This window comes from Herpailurus yagouaroundi, unplaced genomic scaffold, assembly GCF_014898765.1.
Source record: "Herpailurus yagouaroundi ecotype Mexico unplaced genomic scaffold, PumYag 141, whole genome shotgun sequence".
In the NCBI taxonomy this organism is placed as follows: Eukaryota; Metazoa; Chordata; class Mammalia; order Carnivora; family Felidae; genus Herpailurus; species Herpailurus yagouaroundi.
In genome coordinates, this window is record NW_024412396.1 from 55,440,475 (window position 1) to 55,459,000 (window position 18,526).

Below are 18,526 nucleotides of genomic sequence, written 5' to 3' on the forward strand. Positions count from 1 at the left end.
CTTTTTATCTCTCCTTCTATTTTGAATGACAGCCTTGCTGGATAAAGAATTCTTGGCTGCATATTTTTCTGATTCAGCACACTGAATATATCCTGCCACTCCTTTCTGGCCTGCCAAGTTTCTGTGGAGAGGTCTGCTGCAAACCTCATCTGTCTTCCCTTGTAGGTTAGGGACTTTTTTTCCCTTGCTGCTTTCATGATTCTCTCCTTGCCTGAGTATTTTGTGAATTTGACTATGATATGCCTTGTTGATGGTCGGTTTTTGTTGAATCTAGTGGGAGTCCTCTGTGCTTCCTGGATTTTGATGTCTGTGTCTTTCCCCAGGTTAGGAAATTTTTCCACTATGATTTGCTCACATAATCCTTCTACCCCTTTTTCTTTCTCTTCCTCTTCTGGGACTCCTATGATTCTGATGTTGTTGCTTTTTAATGAGTCACTGATTTCTCCAATTCTTAAATCGTGTCTTTTGCCTTAATCTCCCTCTTTTTTTCTGCTTCATTATTCTCTATAAGTTTGTGCTCTATATTGCGGATTCTCTGTTCTGCCTCATCCATCCTTGCCATTGCTACATCCCTCCGTGATTGTAGCTCAGTTACAACAGGTTTAATTTCATCCTGACTAGCTTTTACTTCTTTTGTCTCTGCAGAAGGGGATTTGAATCTATTTTCGGCTCCAGCTAGTATTCTTATTATCATGATTCTAAATTCTGGTTCACACATCTTGCTTGTATGTGTGTTGGTTAAATCCCTGGGTGTCGTTTCTTCGTGCTCTTTCTTTTGGGGTGAATTCCTTTGTTTTGTCATTTTGAAGGAAGAAAAGGAAGTAATGAAGTAGAAAAATTAAAATAAAAAAATTAAATTTAAAAAATATTAAAATTAAAAATTAAACACACACACACAAATCGAATAAATGATGCTAGATCCTAGGTGTGTTTTGGTCTGGGTGTTGAAAGTGGTTTGACAGATTTGAGAAAAAAAAAGGGGGGGGAGAAAAAAAAGGAAATCGTTAGAGAATTTGAAAAAATGAATACACTGTAGTAGACTAAAATAAAATGATGGAAGTAAAATAGAATTTGAAAAAATATACACAGAAGTAAAGAATATAGTAGAAAAAATTAAAATATTGTTATTAAAAATTAAAAATAAAAATGATTTTTCTTTTTCTATATTCAAGAAAAAGAAAAAGATGAAAAAGAGAAAAAAGAGAAAAAAGAAAAAAAAGGAAATCATTTGGAAATTTGAAAAAATTAATACACTAGTAGACTAAAATAAAATGATGGAAGTAAAATAGAATTTGAAAAAATTTACACAAAAGTGAAAAATGTAGTAATAAAAATTAAAGAAAAATATTTTTAATAAAACTTGAAAATAAAAATGAATTTTTTCTCTTTCTGTATTCAAGCAAAAGAAGTGTAAAAGAGAAAAAAAAAAGAAAGAAAATTGAGTAGATGGACCTGCTAACACATTGAAGTAGGACTGAAATTACTTCGTTTTCCCCTAGAAGTCAGTCTATGTAGCGCTTTATAGTCCATAAAGGAAACCGGCGGTGAGGTTTGTGTTCTTGAAGAGAGAGGTTGGCCCATTTGGGCGTGGCTCAGTGTAACGGCTCTGCTCTCCATTAGATGGCGCTGCTAGGCTACTGCAGTGGAGTGTTGTGGCGCTCATGGTGCATATGCGCATGCGCAGCAGCGGTGAAAGATGGCACCACCCAGCTACCCAGTCTGTTCTCCCAGATCAGCAATCGTGTGCCCGTCCTCTGTCTTCAGCTTTCGTCCACTCCCCTCTTTTTCACTCTCCATGACCAGGCCCCAGGCAGTACCTCTCTCCCCGGTTTTGTCTCAGATGCGGCTGTTTTCCCCAGCCCCTTCCTTCTGAAGGACTGTGGCTTTGACCCGCTCCGCCCCTCTGTGGGAGGGTCTCACCGAGCAATGGCCGAATGAGCAATGGCCGAATGTCGGCTGCACCCAGGAACGCTTGCTGGGCCCTGCTGCTGCTGGTGGCTTGAGACTGCAGCCGGGTGCCAGCCCGCCCCAGAAAAAGTTCACGAGATAGTGTAGCAGCAGCGTTTCAGGGATTATGGAAGATCACATCACACATCTGGCACCAGACTTCACCCTTAAGGACCTTGTTCCAGCAGCAGCGAACGTGGCCGCCCTCTCAGGTCTGCTGGGACCAGGTGGCTTCAACAGTCTCTACCAAATGTCCTTCCAGCAGTGGAACCGCTTTCCCCCGTGTGACCCGAGATCCTCCCGGCCCCTACTCTGTTCCTGGGGATTCACCCTTCCCACCAGAGCACCACCAGGTATGGAGCTGTGGAGTTGCAGACTGCACTCCCTTGTTTGCAGTCTTAATGGAATTTAAACGCTCTCATTTCTCCTTTCTCCTTTCTCCCTTTTTAGTTTAGTCCCTGAAGCTGTTTCCAATTTTCCACTTTCTCTCCAGCTGCTTTTGGAGAGGGGTGCTTTTCCCAAATTCTCCCCCCCCCCCTTCTCCATCCTCTCTCCGCTTGCAAAAGCACCTCCCTTCCTGCGCCTTCTTGCTCCCCAAGTTCACTTCTCTGCGCTGCGTACCTGCTGAATTCTGCGGTCCAGGTTGTGCAGATTGTTGCGTTAATCCTCCAATCAGTTTTCTAGGTGTGTAGGATGGTTTAGTGTTGGTCTAGCTGTATTTCATGGACGGAGACACACAAAAAACTTCCATGTTATTCCACTGTCTTGGCTCCTCCCGCTCACTTAAGTATTTATTGACAACTTATTTGATGACTTTATCACTGGATAAGTAATTTAGCACAAGTGTTTCCCAAAAGAAGTATCTGTTCTTATATTCACACAAAACTTAAATGCCTGTTTTTAAAATCTCTTTCTATGCTATAGCCCACCAGCTGTTTGAATGTAATCATGTGCTGTTTAAATGTTCCGTGTTAGCTCATGTAATTCAGCTAACTGTATTTTAAAATTACACTATTTTTAATTAATCTTAACTACAACAATGGCAAATATAAACATCCATATTACAGAAGATAGGACCCTGGAGAGACCATCAAGCTGCAGTGATAACTTATTGGCCTAAAAACTGAATCTGTGAAGTTTCAGGAGGCTTGGAAATGCTTCCAGAACTGTCAGTCTCCCAGTTGGTTTTGCTCTGATTTTCAAAATAGAACTTTTTCTTAGCCCTAGATGTTTTTATAAAATATATGCTATGCAATTAATCAAGATGATGGAATGGATGTCTGTCATGATTCTCAGACACCTGGTGGAAATGTAGAACTAGTGTCTGTTTAGGAAGCAAAGTTGATTTAGTTTGGTTTCACCTCTGTCTGCACATTTCTTCTATGAATTTGTCCAGTTACAAACAGGTGCCATATGGCCTAATGGTTAAGATTTAGGCTACACTTAAAAAAGTATCCTCTAGTTGGGGCTCCTGGGCTGTTCAGTCAGTTGAGTGTCCGACTTCAGCTCAGGTCATGATCTCACAGTCTGTGGGTTCGAGTCCTGCGTCTGGCTCTGTGCTGACAACTCAGCCTGGAGCTTGCTTCAGATTCATTGTCTCCCTCTCTCTCTGCCCCTCCCCTGCTCATGCTCTGTCTCTCTCTGTCTCAAAAATAAACAAATAAATGAGAACAGTATCCTTTAGCTCTCAGGCAGTATCAATAGATTCATTCTAGATAATGTTATAAAGCTTATTTACTTGTTTTTAGAGTTTAGAGAAAACATTAGAAGAAATTTTTCTGATAGCAGCAGGATGGTTGAAAAACTTTCTGGTAGTGTGGGACAAAAACCACAAGAAAGTTGCCTGTACTACCTCAGTCTCTTGCAAGTCTTACTTGTTGGTGAATCTTAGGCAAGATGTTTTAAATCAACTACCTTGACCTCTCAGTTTCTCTGCTCTGAGTGCTTCTCCTGACCCTACTTGTAGCCAGTGTTGGTTGCTGCTCTATCGGCCCGCATGGATGCTGCCTGCTGTCACCTTCTGAGCTACCAACTGCCATTAGGTAATCAGTCTCCCTGCCCATGGGCTGCTGACCATGCTGCAATGGACAGTACTCTGTAGTCATGACATTTTGTCAGTTAAGAGATGTGACTAAATCCACCGTAATAAGAATTCCTACGGCTGAGAAAAAAAAGCTACAAAATTTCATTTTTTTTTTGTTGATTGCAGGCAGGTCTCATTTCAGATATTATAGTACAAACATTTCTCCAAACAAAATACTGATTGATGTCATGAAAATAAGAGAACCATAAGTGACCATATACTATTGAAGTATGTCATCTAATTCCATTTGCTACCATACATGGGCCACGCATCTGAGCTAGCCGGGCCCATTGGGTATATTCATTTAAAAAAAAGCATAAAATCTCAAATATTATAAAAGTCTGAGACCCTTTAGTGAACAGGGAAATGTCCCATCCACTTAACATTTTTTTTAGGCATCATAATATTACTACATCATACTGTGAATACTGTCATATTAATATGATGATAAAAATATCCATAAATATTTAAATTGGTTATCATTTCTTTTTACAGTGATAGCAGTAGATAATATTTTCTAGGATAAATTCCAATTAAAATGGATTGACTCTAATACATTCACCTCGATGTTTATAGCAGCATTATCAACAGTTGCATATCATAGAAAGAGCCTAAAAACCCTTATCATTCATCACTGATGAATGGATAAAGAAGATGTGGTATATATATGCACTGGAATATCACCCAGCCATAAAAAAGAATGAAATGAAACCTTGCTATTTGCAATGATGTGGATGGAGCTTAGAGAGTATTATGCTAAATGAAATAAGTCAGAGAAAGATACCACATGATTTCACTCATATGTGGAATTTAGGAAACAAAACAGATGAACATAGAGGGAGGAAAAAGAGAGGCAAACCAGAAAACAGACTGTCAACTACAGAGAAAAAACTGAGGGTTCCTGGAAGGGAGGTTCGTGGGGGGACGGGTTAAACGGGTAATGGATATTAATAAGGGTAATTGCTGTGATGAGCACCGGGTGCTATATGTAAGTGATGAATCACTAAATCCTACACCTGAAACTAATATTACACTGTATGTTAGCTAACTGGAATTTATAAAAAAAAATTTTTTTTTTCAACGTTTATTTTATTTTTGGGACAGAGAGAGACAGAGCATGAACAGGGGAGGGGCAGAGAGAGAGGGAGACACAGAATCGGAAGCAGGCTCCAGGCTCTGAGCCATCAGCCCAGAGCCCGACGCGGGGCTCGAACTCACGGACCGCGAGATCGTGACCTGGCTGAAGTCGGACGCTTAACCAACTGCGCCACCCAGGCGCCCCGCTAACTGGAATTTAAATAACAACTTGAAAACAATGGGTGACCCTTAAAGTATAAGCTTCGAGTCTCTGAAAATTTGTGTAGGAAGTTCCCATTCTCTGATGCTGAAGCGTGAAAATGAGATACCATTGAAAATAGTGCTATTAAAATAAAGGAGATATAAATACTTGAAATGATAACGCTCTTAATAATATTCATTGAGAGCTTTCAAAGTATCAGACTCAGTGAGAAGTCTATTACATACATTATTCCAAATATAACAACTCTATAGCATGATGAATTGACTGAGGTTCAGAATTATGGACTGATTTTCCAAAGGTACCACTGAAGAGACAAAATTTAAATCCAGTTTTGTCTGATTCCAAAATCTTATCTTTTTTCCTCCTTCATGACACTGTCATGCCAGGTTCCTCTTCCCTAGCTGCTAAAATCTGAGACTTACAAGGTGATTGGAATGATTATGACAGGCTATAGCTCCCCTTCCTTTCCGATGGGAGGAAAAACAAATGTGGCAACCAGGTGAGAAAAGTATAGAGACCTATTTGCTCATTAAAGCCCTGGAGACTGACAGCTATACTTCTGTGAAACTTCGTGTTGTGCCCTAAGGCAAAGCAGTTTCCTGCTGCTATAAAATTTATCTTCAAAAAGTGCCATTGTGTTATGCCATTGCCAACCATGTACAAGCTAGACTCATGAACTAAGCAAACATTTTCAAATGTTTGGTCAATGTTGTCTTTATTCTTAAGGGAACTGAAGGAGACGGAAAAGATGTGACAGTGAGCCCCATCCCTCTTATATACAAGAACACAGTGTAGGGCTCAACATCCTGAAGTGTGCCCAAAGTAGAGTGCTTTGCATGGTGGAAGGATCTGAAAGCCTTTCAAGCATAAGGAACTAGAAATCTCTAGGTGGGGAATAGAGGATGGTGACATCCTTTCATTTGTCCTCCACTAATGAGAAATCGTCATGTTGAAAAGGCTTAGACCTCCTTCTATGCTCTGAGGGGATAAAATTAGAGTGGCTGTTAGAAGGTAGATATCGTGTCTTCATAAGAATGAGATTCCTAACAGTTTAGCCGTATAAAATTTTCATGGGCTGCCTTATAAGGTAGTGTGTTCCTCACCACCAAGGTATTTGTACTCCTATATGAGATTGTTATTACTTGGGGACTGTAGATCAGTGGCTTCAAAGTAGATTTTTTTTGTAGTAAATGTAACTTTAAAAAAATGTTAACGTTTATTCATTTTTGAGAGACAGAGTGCGAGCAGGGGAGGGAGGGGCAGAGAGAGAGGAAGACACAGAATCCAGAAGCAGGCTCCAGACTCTGAGCTGTCATCACAGAGCCCCACATGGGGCTCGAACCCACAAACCATGAGATCATGACTTGAGTCAAAGTCAGACACTTAACCAACTAAGCCATCCGGACGCCCCTATAACTGTAACTCTTGATCACCCTGACTCCAATAAAATCTTTCCCGGAGTTCAAATATATAAATCAGGTAAACATGGTACTTCTTATGTTGGATTGGAACTGAAGTATCATTGAGGACCTTAGGGTTCCATGAAACACTGTTTGAAAAGTATTAAATATTAAGCTCTGGATGAGGACTAGGTAGCTCCAAGATCCTTTCCCTTCTGAGAATCTATGAACAAATTAAAACTTTACATAGAATGATAATTGAGTCACCCTCTATAGAGCATCACACCTGAATTTGAACAAGACGAACGACTTTAAATGTCCAGTCTGTTTCTTTCCTTCTCCTTTTCTTATGTCCTAATGGAGCTGAAGGAGGCCAATGAGGCAATAATCAATCATGAAGATTTTACTGAACCCCACTCCTCTTGCCATTTTCCACCCTCTCACACCCTTCTTACCAGGAGAAGAAATAAGTGTGGCAAACAGGTGAGAAATGAATGGGGACTTGTTTGACCAGTACAGCACTAGGGCCTGGCTTCCATACTGCTTCAGAATTTTATTGCATGCTCCAAAGCATGTTTGCTATTGCTACAAATTTTATCTTGAAAAAGTATTATTTTGCGTTATCTTTACCATGGAATTTTGAAAGGTTTTCTGCTACCTTTTAAAGATTGAGGCTGAGTAAGGACTTTGTGCTCAAGGTGGAGGAAACCAAGTTTTTTAAAACTGATTTTATCTAATGACAGTCCTACAATGACTATATTTCATTAAATCAGCTTCCCAAAGGTCTTTATTTACTTCCAAATGTCATTTCTAAATTATATATCTTCAAAGATTCTCATCAGCTTACCTTCCCTAAAACTCCATGGTGCCCATTAAGTTGAACTGTAATAAAACAAAAATGGCAGATTGGAATTGGAATTTTATTTTCAGTTTGGGTTAATTCAGAGTTCTCCTTCTGAAAACATGAGAGCAGGTGAAATTGAAACCTTAGTAACTGCCAGTTGCTTTGTCAAGTTAAGGTTTAATTCTCCAGAGTGTAAACTGCTTCCTGTTTTTCCCCAAAGTAAAGCTAGAGTACGAGTTAAGTTTTTAAAATCCTGGGTGATCAATTCATATCTTTATGAATCCTTAAGCATTTAGGAATACATACAGCTGTAAGTTATCTTACTAAAAGAAATCCTACTCTATGTCTTGGCAAACAAACTTTTTTTATAAGTAGTAAATAATAAAAAGCTGATTGTATTTATTGATTAAAATATGAACTTATATTTACTGAGTATGTTGATATTATACTAGACATTTGGATATATCTCCTACCTAATGGAGATTAATTTCATAAGTAATTATTTTATTAAAATGTGGGGAAATATATAGATATAGATTTTTTCTAAGTTTATTTCTGAGAGAGAGAGCAAGTGGGGAAGGAGCAGAAAGAAAGTGGGAGAGAGAGGGAATCCCCGTGATGCGGGGCTCACTCACGAACCATGAGATCATGACCTGAGCTGAAATCAAGAGTTGGACACTTAACCAACTGAGCCACCCAGGTGCCCCAGTCTATAGATACATAGATATATAGATATATAGATATATAGATATATAGATATATAGATATATAGATATTTTTAACATGTACTTTAGTTTTCTCTTGACATTGGCTTTAGTCAACTAAAAAAGGAATTGACTTACAAACCAGTAGAAGCTGATAAAAGGGATTTCCAGGCCCTTAGTTCTAAGAAATATTTTTTCTCCTCCCTACATATTAGATGTGTTGACTTGTATTGATTCACACAATTAGGATGACCCAGTGTATAATCATCCAGTAGAGATTGTTCTCATAACCTGACCACTAATGTCATTATAACTATTACCATTTAGGGAATGTCTATATGTGATTATCTGCATGCATTGTCTAACTTAACTCTCGCAATAATTATAAGAAATCCTATCATTTTTCCCTATTTTACAGGTGAGTAAATAAGAGGTTCAAGGGTCATGATCTTACCTGACATCAAAAACCAATAGCATCAGAGTTAGTTCTGCTTAGTTCCATACCCCACATTCTTTCCACTGTGCTGTCCTGCTCACATCGCCATTCCCATGCCTTTGTGATTGTCAGGACCTGACAAGTGTGAGTAACTGAGCAAGTGTGAGTGTTACTCAAATAGCAGCTCTGCTGCTGGAAGCCAAGATTCAGGAGGGATTCTACGACTTCTCAGCTGGGTCAGAAATCAGCCCAGGGTCTGAGTATCCCAGCAGTTCTATGTTGCCTCATGACCTGCAGAATAATCTGTTTTCTAGTGGTGGTAAAAAAGCCAGCAGCTATTCTATTCCTAGAGTGTTCTTGAGAGAATCTGCTGGACATGTTTTGCTTGACTTGGTTTAATTCTAAGGGAGAACCCAGAGTCTAGGATATAACATTCTCTTCCAGTCAAGGGACAGCACAACTTCCAGATTGCTCATAGAAGCTGCTGGACACAACTACTTGCAAGGGCTAATGTTTAATGTGTTGGAAAGTATATCACAAAGAGGAGTTGCCGGCACCTGCTAGTGACATTCTATGTTTCAAACCATTGGAAATTTTCTCCATATTGACATAACAAGAATTTTCTCTCTGAATCTTGTAGAATTTATCAGTTTAAATTAGTACAATTAGTGCAAATTATTCCTTATGGATGGGCCTTAGTTCATGAATTATTTGGTTTGCAATGAGCTTTCTTTAAGTGATCAGAGAGATGGATGTTGCTTTTGTGTGAATTTGCATCTTTGCCAGTCAATACAGCAAATAGCCCCCATCATTCACTATGGCTCCAAGGACGCAGGGAGTAGAAGAGCGGAAACAGACTGGAGTGGAAAAAATATATTGAGCAGTATCGTTTTCCAGGTTCTGATGTTGGAAAGTTGCCTTTCTGCTAGGACTGAAGCCTTGAAGTCAATTAAAACTATGCATGACTAAAATTTTTTCCTGCCCCCATCCTCAAGTTAGAGGGAATTTGCATCTTAACTATAATTAAAATTCCATCTGAAAAAAAAGAAAGGAAAACACTAAGAACTCCATCAGAGATCTCAGGGTACTGTTGTTATTGTTCTTGTCTTCTACATTAGCTGGATTTCCCCATTGGATTATATCTATTCTTTGACATTCCTCCTAGCATGCTGGAAAGCCATAGAGGTGCTATTGGTGGGATATATTAAAGAAAGGGACAATTAAAATGTAGTTTATGCACACCATCGACTTTACTTGTTATTAGTCGTTGTTAGGATTGTTCAAAATCAGTTAACTCTTGGGAAAAATGTGTAGATGCCTCTTTATAACTTCTATATTCTTAAGTATTTAGCCTCCAAAGATCCCTTCAGAATTAACATATATATATATCCCCTTATATTCATTCCTACTTTAGCCCAATTGCAATGGAATACTTACTATTATTGAATATGTCATTTAGGTCATGCCTTGTGTCTATGATCATGGTGCCACTTACATAATTTCTTCTCATCCTTAAGTGCTAAAGTGCTACCTTCTCTGAGATGCCTTCTTTGATATTAAGTCAAAACTAAATACTCTCTCATTTGGATTCTTCCATCAAACTAAGTGCACATTATGTCACCCCTTCCTGTATTTGAGTTAGTTATGTTATATGTTGGTCTTTCTCACAGATCGTAAACTCTTTGAAGGCCAGTCATTTGTCTCATCTCTCATCTGGCTCCCAACACATTTCCACTAGTTTTAAATGAGACACAAAGACAAAGGCAAAATGTAGAGCGAGTAGAAAGCGAGACCTGAATGTTTGTGCTTTGGAGTGAAAGGAAGAAAGGACTTTGTAGAAGAAACACACACAGCGTTGCTTTTTTTTCTATTTCCTTGAAAATCAAGATTTCCTCTTCTCCATTTGCTGTCTGAAAAATGAATGCTGGGAAGCTTTTTCTTTGTGAGTAAAATTTAATTATGTCCTAGTAATTTCTTGGAAGAGGCAAGAGTTTACTGGGTCTCCTGATACTGCGTAGTGTTTGGGTCCCTTGTGCAATCACACTCAGGGCCCCAGTGTGAACACCATTGTGCTCCTAGATAATTGGATCCATGTTCAGAGTTTGATATATTTTCCCAGAGAGGATTGGCTTAAAATGAGAGGCAAAGTTTAAAACAGTGAAAGTGGAAGGAGTAAATTAGGAGGACAGTTTTTTTTTTAAGTTTTTAATTGAATCATTAAAAATGCCATTTTGAAACAGGGCAGGTAGTGTGTATTAATCGCAAGCATTAAAAGAGCAATAAATGTTACAGCACCTCTTTTAGTCATGAGTGTTGAGACTGTTAACAGGATTTCACAAGTGAGAGAGTCACCCACGTGTATTTGATGATCATTTATTTGCACGCTCCCTACGTGCCTGGTACTGTCTCAGGCTTGAAGAAAACTTATCCTAAAAAAAACTCGAGCTCTGTTGTGGAAGACCAATCACACAAATAAGGGGTGTACTTAGAACTGTGGAAGCACAGAAGGAACAAAATAACTCTCCCCAAAGAAATCTAGGAAGTCTTCCCATGGGAGGTGATATCTAATATTTGTATTGAAGAATGAATTTACCTGGCCAGAAAAAAAAAAAAAGTCAAGCAGAGAATTTCATGCAGAGGGTGCAGACTATGTACAGACATGGAGTCGCCAAAGGACATGTGTGCATTCAGGAATGCTGCATGGTCCAGTGCAGTTAGATGCAGGGTAGGTGGTGGTATTGCCTGAAAAGCGAAGCTGGGAATGTAAGGGAGTTAGTAGTGGTGGAGGGTTTTCTGTGCCGTGACCAGAAATCTGAACATAATTACAGGAGTAATCAGACCGTATGCCTTCATACCTTATAAGGACTTTTCGCTATTATACTCATCTGGGACTGAATTCACAAGCATGAAAGCAACAGTCTAAAGCAAAAGAAGTGTCAATGCTTTGAGGCTAGAGACACCATCCACTAAATAACTCGCAGGATTGTTGAGGGTGAAACCATTCAAATCCCGTCCCTGGGTGGATTTTGACCTTCACTTCCATCCCCATGAGTACAAATTGTAAACTTTCAGGGAAACTATCTCTGCAATTAAAACAAGAGAGTCAGCTAGTGCTAAATTATTTAAACCTGAATAATTGCTTGATCATTCGTAATTGGGGACTTTGGAACTTTTACAGAGTTAAACTTAAGGACTATGAAAGGTCATGAAGATGCCCTGAAGTTCTTCAAGTCACGTTTGAGCCCTTCGGGTCTTTCCAGCTTCAGGTCCTAAGTGGGTGAAGAGTAATGACTGCTTTTTGGAGGCTGACGAGAATACATCTAAGATGTAATAATGGAAGCTGTGTGAAGCTCTTAATTTTCCCTCTTCCTCTGGAAACAGGCCGCATCTCTTACCACAGTGAATTGAAGGGCTGGGAATGAACAGCTCAATTAACAACTCCAACTTCCACTGGGAGATCAGTAACTTTTCAAAGAATCTTTGTTCACTGTCTTCCCCCCTCCCCTCACCCCCCTCAGCCCTTTGGCTACACAGGCAAAAATTAAAATTCATTTTTACCTTCCCTTTGTGTCTGTCTTCATGGATCTTTTCTTTTTGTATGTCATCTATTGCTTGTAACACAGACTGTATTTTGATATTCTACTAAGAACAGGAGGATTTGGGCAGGGTTAGAAGTTGTCTCTCCTTGACTTCTCCATTTCAAGTATACTCGAGAAATCCTAGATGCAGGTGCAGATATGAAAAACAAAGTTAAGAGTTTGGCTTTACCATGCCTTTCTCTTCAGAACCCCTTTCTGCCCCAAAGGAGATGAGAGAGTGTGAATTATGAGATTCTTTTCAACCCAACCCCTTACCCAATTGGTGCAGAGATGAAATTATGTTAAAAAAAAAACCTCTGATGATAAAACAATATTTTTTTTAATGTAAGATACTTAAATAAAAAATTAAATATATCAAATGTAAAATTGATGGGGAAAGCATTCCTAAAAAGATACCATAAAGACTCTAGGGAGTGTACAAGAGAAGTAGCCCATCCCAAAACTTCCCTGTCACTCTCTCTCTCTTTTTTTTTTAACCTTGTTAAGGGCTTGAAATAGGTGGGGGAATTTAAGCTTTTTTTTTATGTGTAAGTGTATTCTTTCAAAGAAGCCATAAAATCATTCCCTCCTTCTCCACAGACTGAGCTAGAGTGGGGAGGCTGAGGAAGAGGCAAAAGGTTGCCCATGGGGTGTAAGCCCCTCATTTTTCTATAACCTGTTGGGGGGGGGTTGTACTTTTTGTGTTATGTTTGTTTCCTGCAGTTCCTGGGTAATAGGGCTTAAGTTGTACTTAAATGGTATTATTTTGACCAGTAAATAGTACTTTTAGTGGATTCATAAAGTGTCTAAAAATGGTTGTCATAAATCTCATCTTCCTGCCAAGATTAAATTTACAACCAAAATCCTGATCAATTCAGTTCAGCAAACATTTATTGAGCACCTCTTTACTGGTGCAACGTTTAGACCAGTGAATAAGAAAAAGGCCTCACCTGCAAGGAGGTCAAGTCTGGTCAAGGAATAATTATCAAAAAGTACTAAAGTACATTCCACTAACTCTATAGGTATTTGGGGGATGTAGATCCTAGAAAGCGTTTTTGGTTTTCTTTTGAGGCTGGTAATATTTTAGGGGAGCAAACCTAACTATTGGATGTCATGTACTAAGTGACAGCTACAAGCTGATTTTAATACTAAGTTAATATTAGGTTTAAAAGAAGACCATGGTTTCCAAATATAGAAATTGGGGTTATCCTTCTGTAATAAAACTTTTCCTCTGAATCTCTTACGTTTAGTGACTGGGACATGCAAATTAAACTGATTAACAACAGGATCACAGGAGAAGAGTTTATTTGTGTGTATATGGAAGCTTACAAAAGAAGTAGATCTTTATTTGTTTAGAGAGACACAGACAGCACGAGTTGGGGAGGGGCAGAGAGAGAGAGGGAGGCAGAGAATCCCAAGCAGGCTCAGTACTGTCAGCATGGAACCCAACATGGGGCTCGACCTCATGAAACTGTGAGATCATGACCTGAGCTGAAACCAAGAGTCAGACGCTTAACCCACTGAGCCACCCAGGTGCCCCAGAATATTTAAAGGCTTAGTAGGGGAGATATAATAGGGGAAAGTGGGAGGAAAGAAAAGGCTTCTATGGGAAGAACAAATAAATTTCTTTAGGCAAGACAAATGGGTTTTTAGGAGAACAAGAGATAAAGTTTGTGATGATGTTTGTCTATGCAGATGTGAATGGTCTTTCCATCTTCTTCAGGGCTATAAAACTCCCCAGAGTGAGGGATTTATGGTAGGTTTACTCTCCTTCTTCTTCCTGGGAGTAGACCCGCCCTGAAGAGATAATTTGTGGCAGCCTCATTTCCCAGAAGTTGTTGCTTTTAGTCATATAAAGGAAGTTCTGAGAAGGTTTTTTTTTCTGCATCTGTTGAATCTCAAATGTCTTCAGTTTAAAATAATTTTCATATTAACTATGGGGTTCCAAGTGAGTCCTCACAATAGGAAGAAAAGATTTTCTTTTGTTGTTGTTTTTTGTTTGTTGGCAATTGAGGGTGAGATTCTTTGCAAGGAGAAGCCTGATTTCATTTTGGCACGTAAAGTAATGGGCATGTTTGATTTTGAAGATTAGTCCCTTCAAGCATAGTCTACATTTGATATAGTTAGATAAATGGCTCTTCACTAGAAATGATGGTAACTATGAGTGTTTGGAATCAATGAGCCCCAGGAGGAGAATGAGGAGTTCAACAGAAGGGAGCTAGAGACCCAAAAATGTGGCAGAAATGAGACTCAAGTGAAGCAGGAGATGGTGAGGAAAATCATTCTAGAAATGGGAATAGCTGAGAAAACCAGAGAACACTGATGTCTGCTATTGATGTCGATTATTTAAACTCTTTAAACGTTTATTTTATTATTTTTGGGACAGAGAGAAAGAGAGCAGGGAGAAGTACAGAGAGAGAGGGAGACACAGAATCAGAAGCAGGCTTCAATCTCTGAGCTGTCAGCACAGAGCCCAATGTGGGGTTCAAACTCATGAACCATGAGATCATGACCTGAACCAAAGTTGGATGCTTACCCGATTGAACCACCCAGGCACTCTGATGTTGATTATTTAAATTGTTGACTGGGCTATTCTTGTGGAGAAGTGACATAAATTGCCCTCCCAACTTCCCAACTGATTACCTTCTATGTATAAGATTGATTTGGTGGGTTATCACTATGTACATTCTGAGAAATTGAGAGAGTGAGAGCATGTGCATGTGAGAGATGGTTAATATTCATTAATATATTTTGAATTTTCCAGTATGAAAATTTATAGACATACAGGGAAACTGGAGAACCCCTAAAGGCAAAATGAGCTTATTGTAGAAGGTGGACGAAGAGGGTAATGGAAGCAGAAAGATATGGGCAGATTCAGGCAATGTTTCAGTGTTTAAGTTGGTGCCATTTGCTGGTAGGATAGGTTAAGGGCATGAGGAGAAGTGGGGATCTGAGGACTGTGCAGCTGGGCTGGTGATTGGTGGTGCATTTACTAAGAAAGGTAAGATCCCTTTCATCCTTGGGACTTGGCATCCTCCCTGAGAATATGGGAGGGAGGAAAAGGCAGCTGGCCTTTCACACTGTTGTTCCTTGGGCCCAGCTGACTCACTTACACCCACAGAGCCCGTATGCCCCAGTTCACAGTGAAAGGAAATGAAAAGGGCAAGCAGTTCAGCCTCCAGACAGTTGTGTGGGGGAGCTATGGGGTTAATGGGAGGAAAAAATATTTTTTTTTCCAGGAAGCTCTGTCAATGTGACTTGGAGAGAGCCTGAAGCCAATGCCTTGAGTGAAAAGGTGACATTTCTGCTCAGGCTCTTTTCTGAGATAGCAGGCAATTTTAGTCAGATTCCCACCTGGCTTTTCCTGTCACTTTATCCTCAGGCACAATCTTAATCTCACATTGTTCAAGCCAGTCAGTCACTGTCACTTCTCCTTGTTTCAGCAAGATATTTTTGCAGGGCTTTCTGGTTTTCTTCAAAATCTTTTCAAGGACAATGTGCTGTTATAAACGTGGCTGAGGGAAGTGAATGCTTGCTTCTGAGGCCATGGCTTGTCTTGGGCTTTCTAAATGGGAAATACAGTTCTCTGGGCATATGGCTTGTCCCTTATATGACACCTTGAATAAAAAAAAAGAGCCAATAATTTTTCAAAAGTCTATAAATAATGTTTTCTGTTTTCTAGTGCTATGCCTTCCCACATTCCTCTTCATCCCTGAGTAAGTCCTTGGTCCCTTTCTGGGGATTGTTCTTCATAACCTCTGCAGGCTCATCTCCTATTTTCCTTCTAAAATTACTTTGCTCATCTCCAAATTCAGCCCACTGGCCTTAGAGGTGGATTTTTCAAATAAACTTTTAAATTTTAGAATAGCGTTAGATAATACAGGAATATTGCAAATACTTTGTAGAGAGTTTCCACATACATACCTTCATGCAGTTTCTCCTATTCTTTGCATCTTACATCACTGTAGTTCATTTGTCATAACTGAGAAATGAACATTGGTTCATTACTATGAACTAAACTCTACATCTTCTTTGTATCTCACTAGTTCTTTTGGATTATGTCCCTCATCCATTAAATACATTATATTCAGTCATCATTTCTCTTTTAAACTCCTCTTGGCTCTGACAATTTCTCAGCTCTCCTTATTTTTGATGACATTGACAATTTGGAGGATCATTGGTCAGATATGTTGTAGAATGTTCCTCCATTTGAATTTTTCTAATATTTTTCTCATGATTAGGCTGTGGTTAGAGGTCTTTGGAAGGAAGGTCACAGAAGTAAAGTGCCATTTTTTTTGCCACATGATATCAAGGCCATATACTGTCACATGATTTATCACTGTTGATGTTGATCTTGTCACCTGACTGAGGTGGCTATTGGTCTGCTTTATCCACTGTAATGTTACTTTTTTGGTTTTTCCCTTTCCATACTCTACTCTTTTGAAGTAAGTCACCAGTGCACCCATACCCAAAGAAAGTGGGGAAGGAACTAGGCTTCATTTCCCAAAGGGGAGAATATTCTAGGGGGTCAAAATATGTCACCCTATGGCATTTTGGCAGATGGATTATTTTGAGGTAAAGGCATTTGAGATTCAACAGTGCAGAAAGAAGCTTTCCTATATCTTCCTTTATATCTGACTAAGAGAAGAAACTTCTAAGGATTGAAGACTGCCATAAATTCCCTCTCCTGGGGAAGTTTTATGGCCGTGAAGAAGACAGGAAGTTGGTGCCAAGACGAACCTGCAAAAGCAGTGCTTATCTTGATGTGGTTTCCCTCATTGGTTTACCTTACCATAGTTTGCCTCCTTTGGAAGCCTAAAACCCTTTTCCTTTGTTTTGCCACCTCTCTACAAATGTATTGGTCTTTGCTAATATGCTATATAAGCCAAAAGTTTAACCATCTCTTGGAGTTACCCATTACTGTGTTTCTCCCCTGTGAATGCTTGTTCCATGTGTTAATAACGTTTGTTCATTTTTCTCTTGTTCATCTGGGTTTTTTTTTTCATTCTTTTGTGGGGACTCAGCAAAAATCATGGGGGTACAGAGGAGTTTTCCCACCCCTACATTTTCTACATAAATTATTTGGAATTTTTCTGTGAGAAAGATCTGTTTTCTTTCCTACATTTGTTTATTAAAAATAACTTTTTAAATTTTTATTTATTTTTATTTATTTTTGAGAGAGAGAGCACAAGCAGGAGAGGGGCAGAGAGAGAGGGAGACACAGAACCTGAAGCAGGCTTCAGAAGGAAACACAGGATCTGAACTAGGCTCCAGGCTCTGAGCTGTCAACACAGAGCCCAACGTGGGGCTCGAACTCATGAACTGAGAGATCATGACCTGAGACGAAGTTGGATGCATAACCAACCAGGCATCCCTCCTATGTTTATTTATTCAATTGTTTATTAAAATCACTAGACCTGATTTTCATTCCCCTGCCTGGTCTCCTTTTTTAGGCTGGATTTTGTTGTTGTTGTTCAGCTTAATTCCCAAACCTGCTTTCTTTTGGATACCGTCTCTGTCATCAGTTCTCTCTTGTCTCTAGAGTTTATAGTGCTTGTTTTGGGGAAGAAATGTAGAGAAGAGAGGAGTGGATAAACAAGAAAGGGAAGTGTCACATTGTAGGGTGAAAATGTAGAGAGAGAAGAGACTATAGCTGGACCTAAGACAAGTGAGGTGCTGGAAGATGCATTGGATGCAGGAAATTAGAGCATGAGGTGACTATAAGAATATAATTTCCAGGGAACTTGCAGAAAACATTGAAAGAACACTGGAATTTCTACACTTTAAGGTAAAAGGTGATTCTGAGAGCATTCTGTGTTCATTTGAGTGGCAACCATCTAGGTTACATTTAAAGATAAGGAAATAGAATCTTTGAGGCCTTAGAGATCAACCCATCAAGTTCCTAAGGATGAAGAATCTGTGGGCCTGAGAGTTTTAATGGATTGCCTAAGGTCAAAGTTGTTCCCAAAAGAGCCAGAATTAGAAGTGAGGCTTCCTGATTCCCCATCTAATTCTTATTCCAGGATGTTGCAGCTGTTTCCTTGTAAACTGATTCAGATACTAATAGAGTGAGGCTTTCCATCCCCTTGGGAAGTTTGAGGCTATAACGAGAAATAGCCTCAATGGGATATGAACAACTCAGAGAGGCCAAATTCCCTGTTTGGTGATTTAAATGTTAATACCCTGGCACTTCTCCAGGCAAGTGGGAGATTAGGAGGCAGCTAAGGAGCTGTG

The 18,526-nt window shown here is 39.4% G+C and overlaps 1 long non-coding RNA gene across 1 annotated transcript; it reads left to right on the plus strand.

Annotated features, from left to right (window-relative positions):
* Positions 1-2,153: 2,153 nt before the first annotated feature.
* Positions 2,154-12,277, plus strand: LOC121031314 (uncharacterized). Its single transcript, XR_005790666.1, has 3 exons — positions 2,154-2,300; positions 7,100-7,213; positions 11,893-12,277. It is a non-coding gene; the product is annotated as an uncharacterized LOC121031314 (long non-coding RNA).
* The last annotated feature ends 6,249 nt before the right edge of the window (positions 12,278-18,526 follow it).